The sequence below is a fragment of the Trachemys scripta genome, chromosome 9 (assembly GCF_013100865.1).
Source record: "Trachemys scripta elegans isolate TJP31775 chromosome 9, CAS_Tse_1.0, whole genome shotgun sequence".
Classification (NCBI taxonomy): domain Eukaryota; kingdom Metazoa; phylum Chordata; order Testudines; family Emydidae; genus Trachemys; species Trachemys scripta.
The window spans coordinates 2025043-2043142 of record NC_048306.1 but is presented as its reverse complement, the minus strand read 5'-3'; the positions used below and the strand labels follow the sequence as shown (position 1 = coordinate 2043142).

Below are 18100 nucleotides of genomic sequence, written 5' to 3'. Positions count from 1 at the left end.
CCCGCCCCGGCACCCTCCCCAGGTACCTACCCCTGGCACCCGCCCCTGGCACCTGCCCCTGGCACCCTCCCCAGCCCTTGGCCAGCACCCACCCCGGGCACCCTCCCTAGTCCCCAGCCAGTACCCACCCTGGGCACCCACCCCAGTCAGCACCCACTCCGGGCACCTGCTGCAGTCCCCAGCCAGCACCCGCCCTGGCACCCTCCCCGGCCAGCACCTGCCCCGAACACCCTCCCCAGCCAGCACCCACTTCTGGCACCCTCCCCAGCCCCCGGCCAGTACCCGCTGTGACGGGTTGGATCACAGAAACCCCCTTGGGAGCTGCCACCCGATGTGCAAAGACTACCCCTGCTCCTGCTTTCCCTGCCAGCTCAGGACTCCAGCACCCTGTCTTGCTGAGCCAGACACTCCCGTCTGGCTCCAGACACAGACCCAGGGTCTGAATCACTTGTCCCAAAGCTGCAAGTTTACCTGAAAACAGCTCGCAGTAGCGTGCTTGTCTTTAGCACTCAGATGCCCAACTCCCAATGGGGTCTAAACCCAGATAAATCCGTTTTACCCTGCATAAAGCTTATGCAGGGCAAACTCATAAATTGTTCGCCCTCTATAACACTGATAGAGAGATATGCACAGCTGGTTGCTCCCCCAGGTATTAATACATACTCCGAGTAAATTACTAAATAAAAAGTGATTTTATTAAATACAGACAGTAGGATTTAAGTGGTTCAAAGTAGTAACAGACAGAACAAAGTAAGTCACCAAGCAAAATAAAATAAAATGCGCAAATCTATGTCTAATCAAACTAAATACAGATAATCTCACCCTCAGAGATGTTTCAGTAAGTTTTTCTCAGACTGGACACCTTCCAGGCCTGGGCACAATTCTTTCCCCTGGTACAGCTCTTGTTGCAGCTCAGGTGGTAGCTAGGGGATTCTTCATGATGGCTTCTCTCTCTCTCTGTTCTCTTCCCCCCTTTATATATCTTTTGCATAAGGCGGGAACTCTTTGTCTCTCTGGGTTTCCACCCCCCCTCACTGGAAAAGCACCAGGTTAAAGATGGATTCCAGTTCAGGTGACATGATCACATGTCACTGCAAGACTTCATTACTCACTTGCCAGCACACACATATACAGGAAGACTCACAGGTAAATACAGCCATCTGCAGACAATGGGAGTCATCAAGATTCCAAACCATCATTAATGGTCCACACTTTACACAATTACAATAGGCCCTCAGAGTTACATTTTATATTTCTAGTTTTAGATACAAGAGTGGTACATTTATACAAATCAGATGATCATACTCAGTAGATTATAAGCTTTGTAATGATACCTTACAAGAGACCTTTTGCATGAAGCATATCCCAGTTACGTTACATTCACTTATTACCGTATTTTCTCTAAAACCAGCTCAGTTACATTATATTGACTTATTATCAAGTTTTTATAAAACCATATAGACTGCACAACGTCACACCCGCCAACATCTTCTCTCCCCGCCTCAACTCCAGATAGCACCATCCCTTCCTCTCCTGCCCCATTCCAACAGCATTAGCAGTACCCACCTCGCCCTTTCTAGCACCAGTACCCCCTTCAGCCCCTCTTCCGGCAGCAGCTTTCCCCCCAGACCTCCACCTATCCCAGCAGCTGCTGCCTCCTTTTCCAAATCTCCCTGTCCCAGCAGCAACCGCCAATGCTCTGTCTTCTTCTCTCGACCTCCTGCTCTCCTGTCTCCCTTTATTAGATTTACTTCATGAATTGTAGTGGGGGTGTGGAGGTTCCACTACTTCAGGGTATGCCACAGGCTCATCTGAGGCTGAGCAGTTCTCCTCGGGGGTTAGCGCTGCCCAGGCCTGGGCGTAGCCCAGAGGTGAATATAATGTTGGGAAATTATCCACCGTTTCTGAGTTATGGAAAAGGGGGAGATGGGCCTTCCCCTTTTTAAGGCTTTTCAGGGGGGGGGCTGGCCCTTTGAAGGAAGATGGGACGCAGCCAAGTCTCCTCTTGAAAAAGGTCGCCTGAGCTCATCAGGCCTCTGGAGAGAGAAGGAAAGATGCTAGTCAGCTGGGGCCATCGATCCTTGCTAGGGAGCAGGTGACTGCAGGAGTCCCTGAGACACTAGGGGAGCCTCTAGAGCGGTGGTTCTCAACGGCTTTACCATTGTGGGCCACATATGCAGCATTCTGTGTTACGGGGGCTGCAGCCATACAATATATATACTACCCATATGGCCCTGAGGATGTCACATGGGCCACAGCTGTGTGCTGATTGGACTATAAGCTGCACACCGGTTGAAAACCAGTGCTCTAGAGGGCTGTGCCTGGGTCTCCAAGCCATCGAGAAAAGCTGTACTGGGTGGAGATGCCTCAGAGGAAGGATTATTGTTATGAAGGTTTTATTTTGAGTTCTGTTTTTTGAAATGTTTTGTTACTAGCCTGGGTGGAATGGCCAGAGGGCAATTTAAAGGGAGCAGGGAGAAGCCCAGCCCAAACCCAGAAGAAGGGCAGTGTAATGCCTTAGCCAAGAAGGAAGGATTTGGGCCTGGAAGACCACTGAGAACTGTGTGGACAGGTTGTCATAAACTAGACCCCAGAGAAGAGTTTTGTTTTAAATACTTTAGAGTGTGGAAAGTTATTGAGGGAAGGGGCTGCATGGCCCCCCTGTGCCTTGAGAGGGTGCCCTGGAAGTAGTGTTCCCACAAGGCCAAAAAACCTGCCCTTTAAAAACATGGTACTTTCAGTTTGTGTTTAGATTGTAAACTCTCTGGGGTAGGAATTTGTTGCTGCTCTGTGTTGGTACAGTTCCTAGCACAATGGGGCTCCATGCTGGGTTGGTCTCTAGGGACTATTGTAATACAAATGAATAATAATATGGCCTATTAAGTGCCTTCTCCTAATAGTGACCCTTCAGCCCACAAATGGTCCTGCTCAAAAGCAGCTGATGTTGCTGGTTCTACTTGGGAAGTGGTTTAAGATTAGGGCTTAAATTGGAGTGACTCAGGAATATTTTCTTGTTATTCCTGAATAACTCCATGTGTGGGCTCTGATACTATGGAAAAATAGTGTCCACACAGTTATTCCAAATAGCTGTCATGCTCTAAATTCACACCCTACCTTAATTCAAGTGTAGACAAACCATTAAGGAAGTACAAAGTGTTTAGTCCCCTTTGGATCTTGCTGGCAGGGAACAAAGATGCTTTAAAATTGAGTTGTGTTTCAAATCCTTTAACACCCAGTGTAGACAACAGTTTAACAAAATTAAAATTGTTTCCTTGTGGCCAGCTAGTACTATGGGACCAGCTAATACCATTTTAAGGTGCTATTTTGTGATGCATGTGATGCCAAGGGGTGTTTCAAATCTCATTAGCTAACTTGAGTTTGCTGACTCAGTTTCCACAAGCACCTCTTTTCATCATCTAGACAAAACCTGTGTCACAGACTCCTTCTTCCCTACTTCATCTGTTAGGGACCTTGATGGTATGATGAAAGAGAAATTAAAAACAGATAGATGCTTCCTTATAAATCCCAAATACCATTGTGTTCCCCCTCCCCCCTAAAAATTAGCAGTAAACTGTAGAGCATAATTAGTATGGACTTGTTTATTGCTGAGTTTCCTCTCTACCCTTTGCTCAGTCTCCCTTTAAAACACAATCTGTGGCCCCCATGAATAAGATCCAGACCCAAGTCTTAGCACCCTGAATGGATTGCAAGTGCAAGTTAGATTCTTCAGTGCACATTTCTCTCCCTAGACAAGAGAACAGGTCAATGCTGGGAATGTCCATCACCCACTCTCTGAATGCAGAATGTCCTGCCAAACTATCTTCCTCTGCTTTCAATGCCTTCTGGAGAAACAAACCAGAAAGGAAGAGAAAAATCTGCTGAAGGAACAATCTACCCTTTTAAATTGGGCTAATGTGATACTAGATGAATAGCATGTTTGTTTCTGCAATTTTAGATAACAATTGCTCTGAAATCATCTCTGCTATAGGGTACATAATAAAGGTTACATGAATCATTGAACAAAGTTTGCACAACAGCGAAGTGTTGTGAGTTTCTGAGACAGTCTCATTTTCCCCAATGTACAGTACACAGTTCAAATGGGGGCATTCTCCACATACAATGCACTACCTGATATCCCTGGAAATAGATATGAAATTCTTGGTGATATGGAAGGAACGTGAGGGAGCCAAAGTACCAGTAACAAGAGATAGCTATGAGTCACAGTTCCTAATATAGTTATATATATATATATATGTGGAGGGGCCTTCAAAACAGGAGTACATTGAAATGCTAGAATGCTGAAGCTTAGTGATGGAAGCGGAACAGACTGAGTCAGAATGTGGTCCAGGGGGTAGGGCACTGAACTGGTAACCTGCTAACACTGCTAACCTGTCCTGAGACCTTGGGCAAGTCCCTTTATCTCTCTGTGGTTCTTTCTCTTCCCACATGATGCCTTAAATATTTAGGACCTGATCCTGCAAACACTGAGGAGCATGCCTACCTTTATAGTGCCATTTAAGTCAATGGCACTGAAGTTAAGCATGCAGGCAAGTGTTGATGGAATCAGGAGCTTAGATTGAAAACTATTCAGGGCAAAGATTGTCTCTTACTATGTGTACAGCCCCTAGCACAACCATAATAGAAATAACCTTTACAAGACATGGGAAAGCAGATTGAATTGCTGGGCTCACATTCAAATTGGAAAAGTGAGGGCAATAATTTAGGGAATTTTACATTTATAATACTGAAAGAATAGAATGGTGTTAAGGTAGGAACATCTGAACAACCATTGTACTGTCTTGTAGTGACACCATGCAATAACTACGTGATTATGATTAAGGCGTTTTACTGTTTCTGTTCTCACATTAGATTAATCCGATTTGTAAAGACCCATTAGACTTTTTCTTATTTTCCCCCCCCCCTCGTGTCACGACAGGGCAAAGTGAAGGGTGGTTGAATTCCTTACCTGTATTTTCATCCTGTAACATGCTTGGATTTCTTTTAAGTTTAACTTTGAATCTCCTGGGTTTATAATACTTGCTTTTGGGATAACTGCAATATATCTGTAGTGTAGTTACTCTTAAATTGCTGATATGTACTGTCAATCTTAACTCCATTTGAACATCTTTTGTCTAGGAATTTCCGTGGCATGTTTCAATTTTTAATTGAAAATGTCGTACGTGCAGGGGTGGCTCTAGCTTTTTTGCCACCCCAAGCACGGCAGGCAGGCTGCCTTCGGCGGCATGCCTGTGGGAGGTCCCCGGTCCCACAGATTCGGCATACACGCCGCCGAATTGCCACCGAATCCACGGGACCGGCAGACCTCCCGCAGGCATGCCGCCGAGGGCTGCCTGACTGCCGCCCCCACAGCGACCGGCAGACCGCTCCCTGCGGCTTGCCGCCCCAGGCACGCGCTTGGAGTGCTGGTGCCTGGAGCCGCCGCCGTGTACTTGAACGGTAAACAAGAATCCCAAAGAGAATATTGCTGACCCAGTTGGGAAGATTAAAGCAAGATGCATCTGCAGCATGTGACCTGGCTGCAAGAGGGAGCATGGGGGTGGCATGCACATTGTAGTTACTATCTGATGTTTCTAAGGACTTTGAGAGATGAAGTGTCAACCTTCCATATTTTTAAATTTAACTTTTATGGCCACGTTAACCTGTACACACGGGTTCTTTTCCCCACTCCGGAGCAGCATGAAGCAGCCTGAGCTTACTGGCCAGTTAAACTAGATTTACAATTGCTTTGTATCACCAGAGTAGCACAGAACAGCTGTACTATATGCTCCAAATTCCCCCAGCCACTTGAATCTGTCTGCATTCCTCTGCACACCTCTTCCCAATCCCTCCTCCATTCTGCACCCCATATTTCCCTGTGTTTAAGCCAAAGTTGCTTTTCTTTTAATTTGCCTTGAGGCTTACTGGACCTTTGGGGTGCACTCAGTTCATGGTTTTGAGCTTTTCTCTGCAACAAAACATGAACGGATTGCACATTTTTAAGCCAATCTCTTGATAACTGTTTGAGGCCTGACTCATTTTTGAATGCGTGGGGTTTGTAATACTGAACTCTATTTGCATTTTTCTATAGTGTTAAATTGTAATAGTTTGTGAGGAGTCCCAGGGTGTCCTTTTAAGGGCAAGTCTGGGTCTGCACATCCCTGTTCCAAGTGCCATCCCTTTGAAGACGGCCATTGTGGGATTTGTAATTCCTCAGAGAGCTAGTTATGGCAGGATGGAAGCAGGGCCTGCTGGGAAGAGGGAGGGGTTATGTATGGTGAGACAGATGGTAAAATCACCAGAGTTGGAAAAGCTATACTAGTGCTCACACGGTTAGGAGGGAGTGCCAGAATGCACACCCCTCATGTGCACACTTGTGTTTGTCATCCATCTCTTCAGGTTCTCTACAGCTGGCTCCTCAGCCGCTTGCATGGGATAAATTCTTCTCTCTTCAGTTTTCCTCTGTAGATCCCTAGAGGAACCCAGCATAAGAACAGGGTGCCTTCTCGGAAGTTAGGGGATCTCTGGGCCAACTCTGATATTTGGTGTTTTTCTTACAGCTCCAGCTCCTGGAGTCATGCATTATAAGAGAATCTCAATTTTTTTTTTTTAAATGAAAGTTCCTCATAATTTTGGAGAAAAGCCTGAAAACACAAACCCTAAAGTCTCAAGAACCAGAAGGCAAATACAATTAATCCAAAATGTATTGTCTTAACAATCATGAGATTTTTAAAAATCATCTCATGATTTTTGGGGGGTTCATGAATCATGAATGCTTGGGGCTCACCATATTTCCACTACATTATTTTTGTCTTACCCCAATCTCTTGGGTGAGAAGAATACAACGGGGGTTGCACAGATTACTTTGTTACACCACTCTTATCCCATTGTAACTCAATTGACAATGGAGTTGACTCCAATTTTACTCTAGTGTGAGAGGAGAAAATTGGCCCTGCTGTCCATAGTGATCATTAATGATACAGATCTAATTTTTCCCACATTGGTGCTATTTTTGAAGGTAACTGTTTGCTTCAGTCATCTGAAATCCAGGTTTGGGGGGAGATCATTAAGATGCTGATTGAAGTAGGATAACTTGTGAAGAACTCTCTGGAGAGATTCTGAAGATCTTGCAGTATTCTGTTAAATTTGCATAGAAAAGGCATCAATATAGACTTAAAAAACTGATCTGAACAGAGAGCCACCTGGGATGAGGTGGTGGTGGTGGGGGAAATGTATTTTATTTTGCTTAATTTCTCTAGTGCTAAAGATACTAAACAAAATTTAGGTTAACTATGTTAGGGTTACTATGGCCATGAAATCAATTGCCAGATGTGATTGCTTGTATCATTCCAACTCTGCTGACAGAGATAAATTATTTATCCCTTTTGGCATTAGGTATTTAAATGATTGCCCTAAGAAGATTTTTGTTCTTTTTAAACCTTGAAAGTGTAAGTTGAATGAATGAAATCTATATATAATGAATTTTTATCCAAAGGCATTTTTATTCTTCCTCTAACAAAGCCTTGGAGTTTTTCATAGTGTATCAAAGGGGGTTAGTGATGCATTCGTGATTTTCTGTAAAATCATAACAATTGCCTTTTTAAAACATTTGAAAAAGTAACAGACCTGTGAGATTTCCAATAGTGTTTCATTTCATCACATTAACAGTGAAACAATGTCACTTTATCTCAAAGGTTTAAAGGTGAGAGTTAGAAATATCTTGAATCACAGAGATTAATTTAAAAGACAGCATGTATAGCAATATTTGCTGATTTGAAATGACAAAACTAATTGTATGGAACTGCAGTGTAAATGGGGTTTTTATATATATATTTTTTACTCCTACATATTCATATGATATTGGGATTTATGAAGAAACAAAATTTAATAAGCCTAGATCTTAGGGCAGTGATATCACCTTCATAAATAGGTAACTGAGATAAATAAGCCCAGATATTGGGGTTATAACCCTTCCAAACCAAGTCTGTGACCTCATAATAACTTGGCAAATATCTCATTTGCCCTGCTTTATTTAAGACAATCTAAGCACCACAGTTAATTCCATTCCACATAATTTCAGAGGCTAACAGTTTAAGAGGGAGTTTCACATGCTGAAGGTTGATAAAAGGGCCAAGATCTACTCTGTAATAAGTCTGCAACCCCAAAAAACTAAATTGGGTTGCATGAGTGAAACAGACAAATTTGTCTCTATCATTTTAAAATAACAGTTAATAAAAACTAGCCAAGTTACTGAATGTTTGTAAAGGGTAATTGTAAAACATCTGGTCACCAGGACCAGATGGTATTCTCCCAAGAGTTCTGAAGGAACACAAATGTGAAATTGCAGAACTACTAACTGTGGTTTGTAACCTATCATTTAAATCAGTTTCTGTACCAAATGACTGAAGGATAGCTAATGTGATGCCAATTTTTAAAAAGGACTCCAGAGGTGATCCCGGCAATTACAGGCCGGTAAGCCTGACTTCAGTATCGGGCAAACTGGTTGAAACTGTGAAGAACATACATGAACATAATTTGTTGGGGAAGAGTCAATATGGCTTTAACTGGTTAAAAGACAGGAAACAAAGGGTAGGAATAAATGGTCAGTTTTCAGAATGGAGAGAGGTAAATAGTGGTGTCCCACAGCCGTCTGTACTGGAACAAGTACTATTCAACATATTCATAAATGCTCTGGAAAAAGGGGTAAACAGTGAGGTGGAAAAATTTGCAGATCATACAAAACTACTCAAGATACTTAAATCCAAAGCAGACTGCAAAAAGCTACAAAGGGATCTCACAAAACTGGGTGACTGGGCAACAAAATGGCAGATGAAATTCAATTTAATAAATGCGAAGTAATGCACATTGGAAAACATAATCCCAACTATACATACAAAATGATGGGGTCTAGTTTAGCTGTTACCACTCAAGAAAGAGATCTTGGAGTCATTGTGGAGAGTTCTCTGAAAACATCCACTCAATGTGCAGCGGCAGTCAAAAAAGCGAACAGAATGTTGGGAATCATTAAGAAAGGGATAGATAATAAGACAGAGAATATCATATTGCCTCTATGTAAATCCACGGTATGCCCACATCTTTAATACTGTCCATGGAATAAGCCAACACCAAGGTAGTGGGTTAAACCTTAATACAATCATGGGCAGCTGTTTAGGAAGTAGTTTTCATTAACTTGGCCAGAGCTAGCATATGGCTAGACTGGAAGTGAAGGTGTGTGATTGCAGCATGCATCTCCGTGCTAGCTTTCGTCTAGTTAGCACTGGTGACAACAGTAGTGTAGACAACAAGGCACAGGCTAGCAACTCACCTACGTACCCTGATGCCCCGGCCATCTCGTACTCAGGAGGCTAGCCCGTGCACCTTGTCGACACTATTCTCATTGCCTGTGCTAGCTAGATTAAAGCTAGTAGGGGTATGCCTACCCACACTACAATTACACCTTTGTTTGCAATATAGACATAACCTTTAATGTGACTGCACTTTCAGAAGAGTCTTCCCTTGGACTAAAGTAAGGTTTTAATGGAAGACCACATTCTTAATTCTATCAAGAAACAGGATGTGGGAATGCACTTTGTCACAGCATACCATGCAAGTTATTTAAAGTCAAAAGAGCAAACTCCTTTAAGACACCATTGTAGGAAGACTGAATGCAACGCACACCTTCACCCCAGCTTTGCCATCTGTACAGAATTTCTAGCTTTCTATATATTTCTAGCACGCACGCTGGCCAATAAAATACATTAAGTTCATGAACTTCATCTTTTAGGGTAGAAACCCTGCAAAATGTACTTTCTGTAGTTCATTGAAGCATTGCCAGTTGTACAATTAAACAGATGCTCCAAATGGAGGATATATCCGGGAATTTTCTTTTTAACAGATCTTCTGTTTTATTGTAGTCTGTACAATAATAAAATAGCATTTATTTATTGATTTACTTATGAAAAGATGTTCACTGAAGCAGCCAAAGGGAAATTATTTTTGTTTCTTTTCTCTTAATAAATCAGATGTCACAGAATAAGTCATGTCCATGTCTTTCAAAATATTCCACTACATAAAGCACTAGCACTTTAGTATTGACAGTGGTGCATTTGCCTTTTGTTCTAGTTAGAACAATGTGGCTTGCTTCACTGCCAAAATGGGCCAATGTGTTGAGACTTTAATAGGATCTGTCCTTATTTATACCAAGTTTGAATTTGATTATTTGTGTGTGCACGTAAGGAGAAAGGGGGGTTAATTGACAAAAGAACCACTTAACATCTGTTTCTGTTGGCCTCTATCTCTGCTCACATTTACACGTGTGTCCAGATGAAATCAGGCAACTGGTTCTTCAAAATAGAGAGGATGAATAGAAAGACGGTCAACCACTTAGGAACCTGACACATGAAACTGATAGCTAAATACTGAAGCCATACTTGTTAGTGTTGTTCAATGTGGGTGTGAAAAGTGACGTTGCGCATAAAAAAAAGCCTCACAGGGACATCAGTAAAGTCTGAATGTTGAATAGTTCCTGCACTCTTAAAAGCCCTCTTGGATTAATTATTAATTATTAGAGCTTATGCTCTAATAAATTTGTTAGTCTCTAAGGTGCCACAAGTACTCCTGTTCTTCTTTTTGCGGATACAGACTAACACGGCTGCTACTCTGAAACCTTGGATTAATGTGTTTAAAGACATATCAGTAATGGCTTTTCTTTAAAGAGGAGACCTTCAGCTTCATTGGTGTGTTTTCTACTGTTGCCCAAGCCTTTGCTTTCTCTTTCCTATGCAAAGCTCCTAAACCCGTCTGTACTCAGAAACTGTAGGGTTTCAACTTGCCCTAATGCAATCACGTTGCCGCAAGTGGCAAAAGTGCGGTGCCTCCACGCACAGTATTCTTGCAACCACTGCTTGATCTTTGATAGGTGCACCTATCTCACAACGCCTGGCAGAGCTCCAAAGACCCTTTCTGGAGTAGGTGCATACTGTCAGTGATATATAAAGCACATTTGGCACCTACTGGCAGCCCTTCTGTAAATGATTCTGTCCTACCACAGTATCCGCACATGCTTTATGAAGGGCAGGGACTACTTTCTATGACCTAAAAAAAGAACAGGAGTACTTGTGGCACCTTGGAGACTAACAAATTTATTTGAGCATAAGCTTTCATGGGCTGCAGCTCACTTTTCTAAGGTGCCACAAGTACTCCTGTTCTTTTTGCGGATACAGACTAACACAGCTGCTACTCTGAAACCTTTCTATGACCTGACACTCTCACATGTTGCAAATGCGTTGGTGGAGAGTCATCAACCCACACACATATCAAACCACTGCTGAATCAACTGTGGGCCTAGCAGCCTGCGGTGTACCAAGAACACCATTCGCCAAGGTGCTTGAAGAGATAAGGAGCTTTATTACTATTTTCTTTCTCTACATCACTTCCATAATTAGTTTAGTTTCTTTTTATGTTTGAAATTTGAACTAGAAGTTTCCTTCTTGTCTCCTGTGAAGATACTTGGGTGGGAATGATCTTGCCTGGTTGTAGAGGCTCACAGACTAGGGTGGGGCCAGAAGGGACCATTTTGTCATGGAAAAGCATGGGGATGTTTTTAGACAGCTGGGCTTTGCTTTGGGTATGTCTCATGTATCTGTGTCCTTTTTTTCCTTTTTCAGGCTTCAGGGGTCTGGAGATTCAGCCGTCTCGCTATGATGCGCACAATAGGGTAAGCACATTCATGGATTGCTGTGTCTGCATGCTGTCTAATGTATGAGCAAGTGTGTGTTGGTTCAAAAGGCAAAGGTCAAAAGTAAAACAAAGTTCTATCATCTTATAATGTACTAAACTTGTTGAAAAAACAAAGGAAGAATCTAGTGACATGTTACTTGTAATAGGACAGTGCTTTTATTAACCCAGGAGGAGAGAAGAACACCTGTGTGTTGTAATATGATGTGTTGCAAGCATGCTAGAGGGTTACAATGGAACCATTAATGTCAAAAGCCAAGGTTTAGACTGGGGCAGACGCACATGCACAAAGGCCTTATCTAGACATGGCTTCCTCAGGCTCTAACTCAGACATATATTAAAGGCAGAGTGGCTTGTGTATATTAAATTTCTAAAATATGTGTGTTAGCACATAACACTATACCTTAAATCCTAGACTAGACAAGGTGAAGTTCATATACAACGGATGTGGATAACCACAAAGATTCTCAAAGTGGAAGTTACCCACAAGAACTGGAGGCTTTGTAGTGGTTTTCAGCATCCTGAAAACTAGAGGTGTGTTTTTTGTTTGTTTTTTAGCACTGTGGGGAAAAAAGCAATAAAGATAAGGAGGAAATGGAGTGCTTGTTAATAAAGACAAATTGGAAGGATAGTGAGAAAAAATGGTGAAAGATATGACAGCAGACAGAACAAGTGGAATAAGTAGTGGGTAAAATTAGACTTCAGAATCCCAGACATCCAACAAAAGGTTGGATTTATTTACCAGAAACTCTCATGTGAACACCAGTTTTCCTACCTGTTCCTCACTTAGAAACCTGGAAATCATAGGCACCCTCTCATAATAGTTAATTTTTGATCTGTAGATATGGTGACCACGCCATCATTTCAAATAACTATTCTCTTTATTAACAGATGCCTCAGCCATCCCATTTAGCCCATCCTATTTGCTATTTATACTTTCTATGGTGTGAATGAGCTAAAGGCAGCATTTGTCCATAGGTTGGATTGAGCTAGTACTCGATATATGCTGTATCTGTACTTTTCTGGTGGCCTCCAAGCACTCTTTTTTTCTGAATTAATCTTTCACTAAAGTAATAGCTCTTATGGTTGCTAAGAAAACTTTCTGAATATGACTCAGTATGGTGCTGTAAAACAGAGTTCAGACAACCTGCTTGAAATAATTGCTCTAGGAGATGTGTGAGCGGCACCTTTTCATTTCTAACGTTACTGAAACTAGATAGGAATTCAAATAACTGCAGTTCTACATTTTTGCCCACATCCATGGCTATAGGCAAGGAGCATAGCTCAGATGAGGGTTTGCAAAGTTGGCCTTAATGCTTCCCCAACCTGGCCTCTCCAAGAGCTGGGCCAATCCCCTAGTGCAATTTAGAGCAATCTTCAGGCTGCTGTAAATTTTTCCACCTGCCAAGAATCCCTAAGATTCAATAAAGCAGCCAACTGGTGTAGCAATGCCCTTGCCTTACCTCTCTTCTCAGGCCTCACTCTTACATCAGCAGCAGGAAGAAAATTGACATAGGAGACACTACATCAGCTCTGTACCACCAAAATATTCCCTTCCACTAAGTTTCGGAGGGGTACGCATGTTAATCTGTATCAGCAAAAACAACGAGGAGTCCTTGTGGCACCTTAGAGACTAACAAATTGGGAAGTGGGTTATAGCCCATGAAAGTTTATGCCCAAATAAATGTGTTAGTCTCTAAGATGCCACAAGGACTCCTCATTGTTTTCCCTCCACTAGGGTTATTCTTTCATGGCCAGATAGCTTCTATAAAGCGGCTGCTCCTGCAACACACCAGGATATGAGCCCTTGATTGCATACACTAAATTGTTGCCACTGGAGACCACAATTTATGGATACTTCTGACAGAGTAAAGACAGAAAAGAGAATTCCACTAAATCTGAAAGAAACAGTCACTTTCACTGAGTTTAGTGATACCCCGAAGCTGCCTCTACACACCAACAGCTCACTCAACTTCTAAAACAAGACAGATTATTCCCACTGCTCTTTGGTTGATATATTTTTTTTTAAAAATCTCATGAACAGAGGGTGGACCTCAGCTGAAGCACTAGAGCTGAGCCCCCTAACTCTTTGGGAGAGCTCAGAGACCTGGGCTTTGTGGCTCAGCCTTTTTGGTAATGAGACAAACCAAAACCTCTGATGCAAATATTCCCCAAACTCTGCAAAAATATAGGCCCTGTTCTGAATATACTGACTTGACTCCATTTCTACTCAAGAGTATTTCAAATCGGGGGGGGGGGTGTGAACCTGGAAATCCAGATGCAAACACTATGTCAATCTAAAATACTAGCACCGCCACCAGTTAGTTCCCTGTGAGTTGTGCTGTTCCCAGGCTGCTTTAGAGCAAAAAACCCCAAAACCAAACTAAAAAAAGGGAAGTCTCCTAAGAATGCTGACATCAGGTACACAGCAGTCTCACGATGCAGAATAACGCTTGTAAACACAAGAGTGTTTGAGACTCAGCCAACCAATAGCTGACTGAACCCTAAGGATACAAATTTGTATATGACTTTGAAGTCAGATCTGGAATCGTTAACAAAAAATTGTGACAACTAGAGATTATGTAGATAGATTGGCCCTGATTCTCACATATGACTGAATGTGATTAGCCAGGACTCGGAGTAGGGGGCAAAGGTAGCTTTATGCAACTTTTGTGCTCCTCTGATCCTGGTGCCAGCCAGGTGCTAGTTCTACCCCCAGTGCAACTTAGAGCAGCCTGGAGGCTGCTCTAAATTGTGGCCAGCTGCAATAACTTTCAACAGGAAGTTATGGCAAAGAGGCAAAGCCAGCTATTTCTGGCCATACCGTTCTCTGGCCCGACCCCAACATACTACTTATGCTAAGAACTGCGAGGATGGTTGGCATTGGACTGCCTCTGTTTTCTCCCATGTTGGGAAATCTTCAGCTGGCTGTTTAAGAGAGCATTAGAAGACCTTTCTGCCTTAGGCTGGAGCAGAGCAGATGTTCTGGCCCACTGATACTACTTATGACAATTGCCTATTTCACTTCTCATGCTACTTCCTTCACAGACTTGGGATTTTTGTAGGAGAAAATCAGTCTATTTGCAATGACATGATCATATTGTCTGTACATGCGTGACTGCTTCCTCATTCAGTTTTTCTAAAAGATATGTTCTAGGAATTACGTTGGGGGACTCCTATGGCCTGTGTTATACAGGAGATCAGACTGGATGATCACAATAGTTGCTTCTGCCCTTGGAATCTATAAATCTCATTAAACATGCTAAATAGGCAAAGCACTAAAGAACTAAATCTTTCAGTCCTCGGTAGTTTCCTTCCTTATCCTGGCTAATTCTGTACTATTGAATTTCAGACAGATATCGCCCACACTATATTCAAGGGCTGTTCCTCGTTTGACTAATAATGTCTCAGCTGCCTCACACTGACATATGGACTAACTTGCTGACTGAAGGCTAGTCTCCTTCATAGAGCTCACGCAAGGAATTTCCCTCAGAGCCTCAAAATTAGTCATATTGCATATATAAAATTTCCACTTTAGGGAACCATAGAAAGATCTAAGTATGAAAACAAATTCTGCTCTCTGTCGCACCCTGTGCGATCTACTGAGAATCTGCTTCTGTGGATCTTACTTTAGCCTTATTCTGCTTGGGAGCATGCCTAGCCATGTGATTCTTTCTGATGGACATGTATACAGTATCTCATATTTACAGAGCACCAATTTAGATAATTCCTCATGCAGAAGAGGTAGTATTCCAGGACACTTGCTAATCACAAAATGTTAAACAATTTTACAAGTACTAATAATATTACTACAGAGCGTAGGATATTGCATGGCTTCTGATTTTCTATATTCCTCCACTTTGCATCCAAGATTGGAGTCTGAGCATCAATATTTTTTTCCACATTCTCTTCAAGTTACTTAATTTATCTTTCATGTGAGAACCTTACCTGCATCCTTTATTTCTGCTCTTTTGTATTGTCTGATGAGATTCCTTATTGATTTTTTTTCTCTCCAGAGCAAATACTAATCATGCTCTGTAGTTTGAACAGATGCTATTACTGATTTGTTTTCACCATAGCATTTATGTTCTGGTATACAGCAATTTCTGATTCTTTGGCCTAGCCTCTTGTAAAACACTTCTCTCTCTCTAACACACACACACACACACCCCTACCTCAACTGGTATTATGGCTTAATGTAGCATAGACTAGCGTCGACTGTCGATCCTTCATCAGTTAAGACTGAGCCGATCACAACACGTCTTCCAATCTTCTCTCGCTCTGGCCATCCTTCGCCATGTTTGTCCATATCTCCTTGTTAAGAAATCATCCCACCTCTTTGGAGGCCGACCGCATGGCCGTTTCAGTTCTCGCAGATACCACTCAGGGTACATCTACACTACAGCGGGGAGTCGATTTAAGATACGCAAATTCAGCTACGTGAATAGCGTAGCTGAATTCGACGTATTGCAGACGACTTACCCCGTTGTGAGGACGGCGGCAAAATCGACTTCTGCCGCTTTTTGTCGGCGGCGCTTACTACCACCTCCGCTGGTGGAGTTAGAGCGCCGATTCGGGGATCGATTGTCGCGTCCCGACGGGACACGATAAATCGATCCCCGAGAGGTCGATTTCTACCCGCCGATTCAGGCGGGTAGTATAGACCAGACCTCAGATATAGCTGCAGTCCATCTGTTGTCACTGAGTCGGGCCTTAATGTATACTCCTTTAAATAATATTTTTATAATAGTCATTTAAGAGTTGTCATGGACACCATGGTAGGCTAGGATCGTGCCAAATTGTTAATCAAACGGGATGAAAATGGATCTTTCGTGTCTACCCTGCAAGTACCCTAGACTTTCATAAATGGCGCACTGCTGGTTGAAAAGGGACTATCCTTTGCTTTTTCAGGAAAATTCTGTGACCCTTCAGGCTTTACCGAATCTCCTTCTTTTCAATCACAGTTACATTTCCTCCTCCATGTTATTAGCAAGATGATAGCTTGCAACAACATAAACCAACATGCTCCTACAGTTCTTTCTAAAGTTCCTTATATTCCACACCCACTCAATATTTCTTCTTTACACCCATTCCACCAGTATAAAACTTTACAGAAGACTACATTCTCTGGATCAAACTGAGAAACACCACTGAAGTTTCACCCATTTATCCCAGCAGATGATTTGGTCTAAGAATGAATACTTTAATACTAGATTACTATGGATAAATTATGAACAGATTTTTATGATTGCAACTCCTCCTTTTTTTGTAGAAGCATTCGTATGTTGGACAGTATAACAGAGTATATGGTGAAACCTTCCATTTTATAAATTTTGCTAAAGGGCTTTGGAGCAATTTACAAATTAATCTATGGGCCCCATCCTGCATCCTTGTTCATCCAAGTTGTCCCAGCCAGTGAAGTCAATGCACTACTCATGAGAGTAAGGTTGCAGGAGTGGATCCGATTCTTAAATTGGCTATTGATTGGTTATGACTGAACAGGAATTCTCACTTTTTCATGTCTAATTATATTTGCATTGTATACTTTTTACAAAGACTCTGAATGCCCATAGCACAATGTGATGTGGAAGATGACGATACGTAGTAAAAACGGTCACAGTCGTTCTCTAACTCCCTCTTCAAGGACTATCCCACTGAATACAATAGAAAGCTCGATCACATTTAACTTTATCAAATTGCTTATCCCTATCTAGGTCACTTGCCCAGGATTTCATATGCATGTAGAGGACTATTATTTATTGCCTCCTTTTCAGGAAACAGATACCTTGGGGAGATGGGTGGACAGCTGGCAAATCTATTCTGAGCCTGCCCTCCAGCAGTAAAAAAGCTGTTCTCCCATCAGAGGGTTTCCCCCTTCCTATCCCATCATCATGATTTCCAAGACTTCTCATCCGGTGCCCTCCAAGGGCATGAGGCTGTCTGCTACCCAGAGCAGCTGACCCCAGACTCGGGGCTTGCCTGAGTTCCCCTCAATTCGTGTATTCAAGGATAGATGTAGCTTCAGGCCAGTCTCTGTCCCTTCCCAGGGGTGCAGTTGTTGACTCTGGGTTTGTACCCTGTCCAGTGCTGACACGACCCTGTTGCTAGTGCTCATCCAGCCCCCTCCCGGGGGCAAGGCTAACCATTGTTACGTCACGTGGCCAGAGTGAGGCCAAGGTGCCCCCCTCGCTGCCCGCTGGGGGGGTCCTGCTCGCCCCCCCGTCTCCACACAGCGCCCGGCCCCGGCGACAGGGGGCGCTGAGGAGACACGCGGGGCGCGCCCCCGGTCCAGCCCCGCGCTCGCTGCCCCGCGCCGGGCGCGCCCCCGCCTCCGGCCCTGCCCCGCGCCGGGCGCGCCCCCGCCTCA

At 43.0% G+C, this 18100-nt stretch overlaps 1 protein-coding gene across 6 annotated transcripts in view; it reads left to right on the top strand.

Annotated features, from left to right (window-relative positions):
- The window catches only part of LRCH2 (leucine rich repeats and calponin homology domain containing 2), a 108063-nt gene that overhangs the window by 1375 nt on the left and 88588 nt on the right, over window positions 1-18100 (top strand). For 5 of the 6 annotated variants that reach the window (XR_004647170.1, XM_034781989.1, XM_034781991.1 and 2 more), the window contains exons 2-3: window positions 11664-11713; window positions 12149-12267. The gene's annotated coding sequence lies outside the window, so the exon portion shown is untranslated. The remainder of the gene's footprint in view (window positions 1-11663; window positions 11714-12148; window positions 12268-18100) is intronic. The other variant, XM_034781988.1, reaches the window with a different exon arrangement.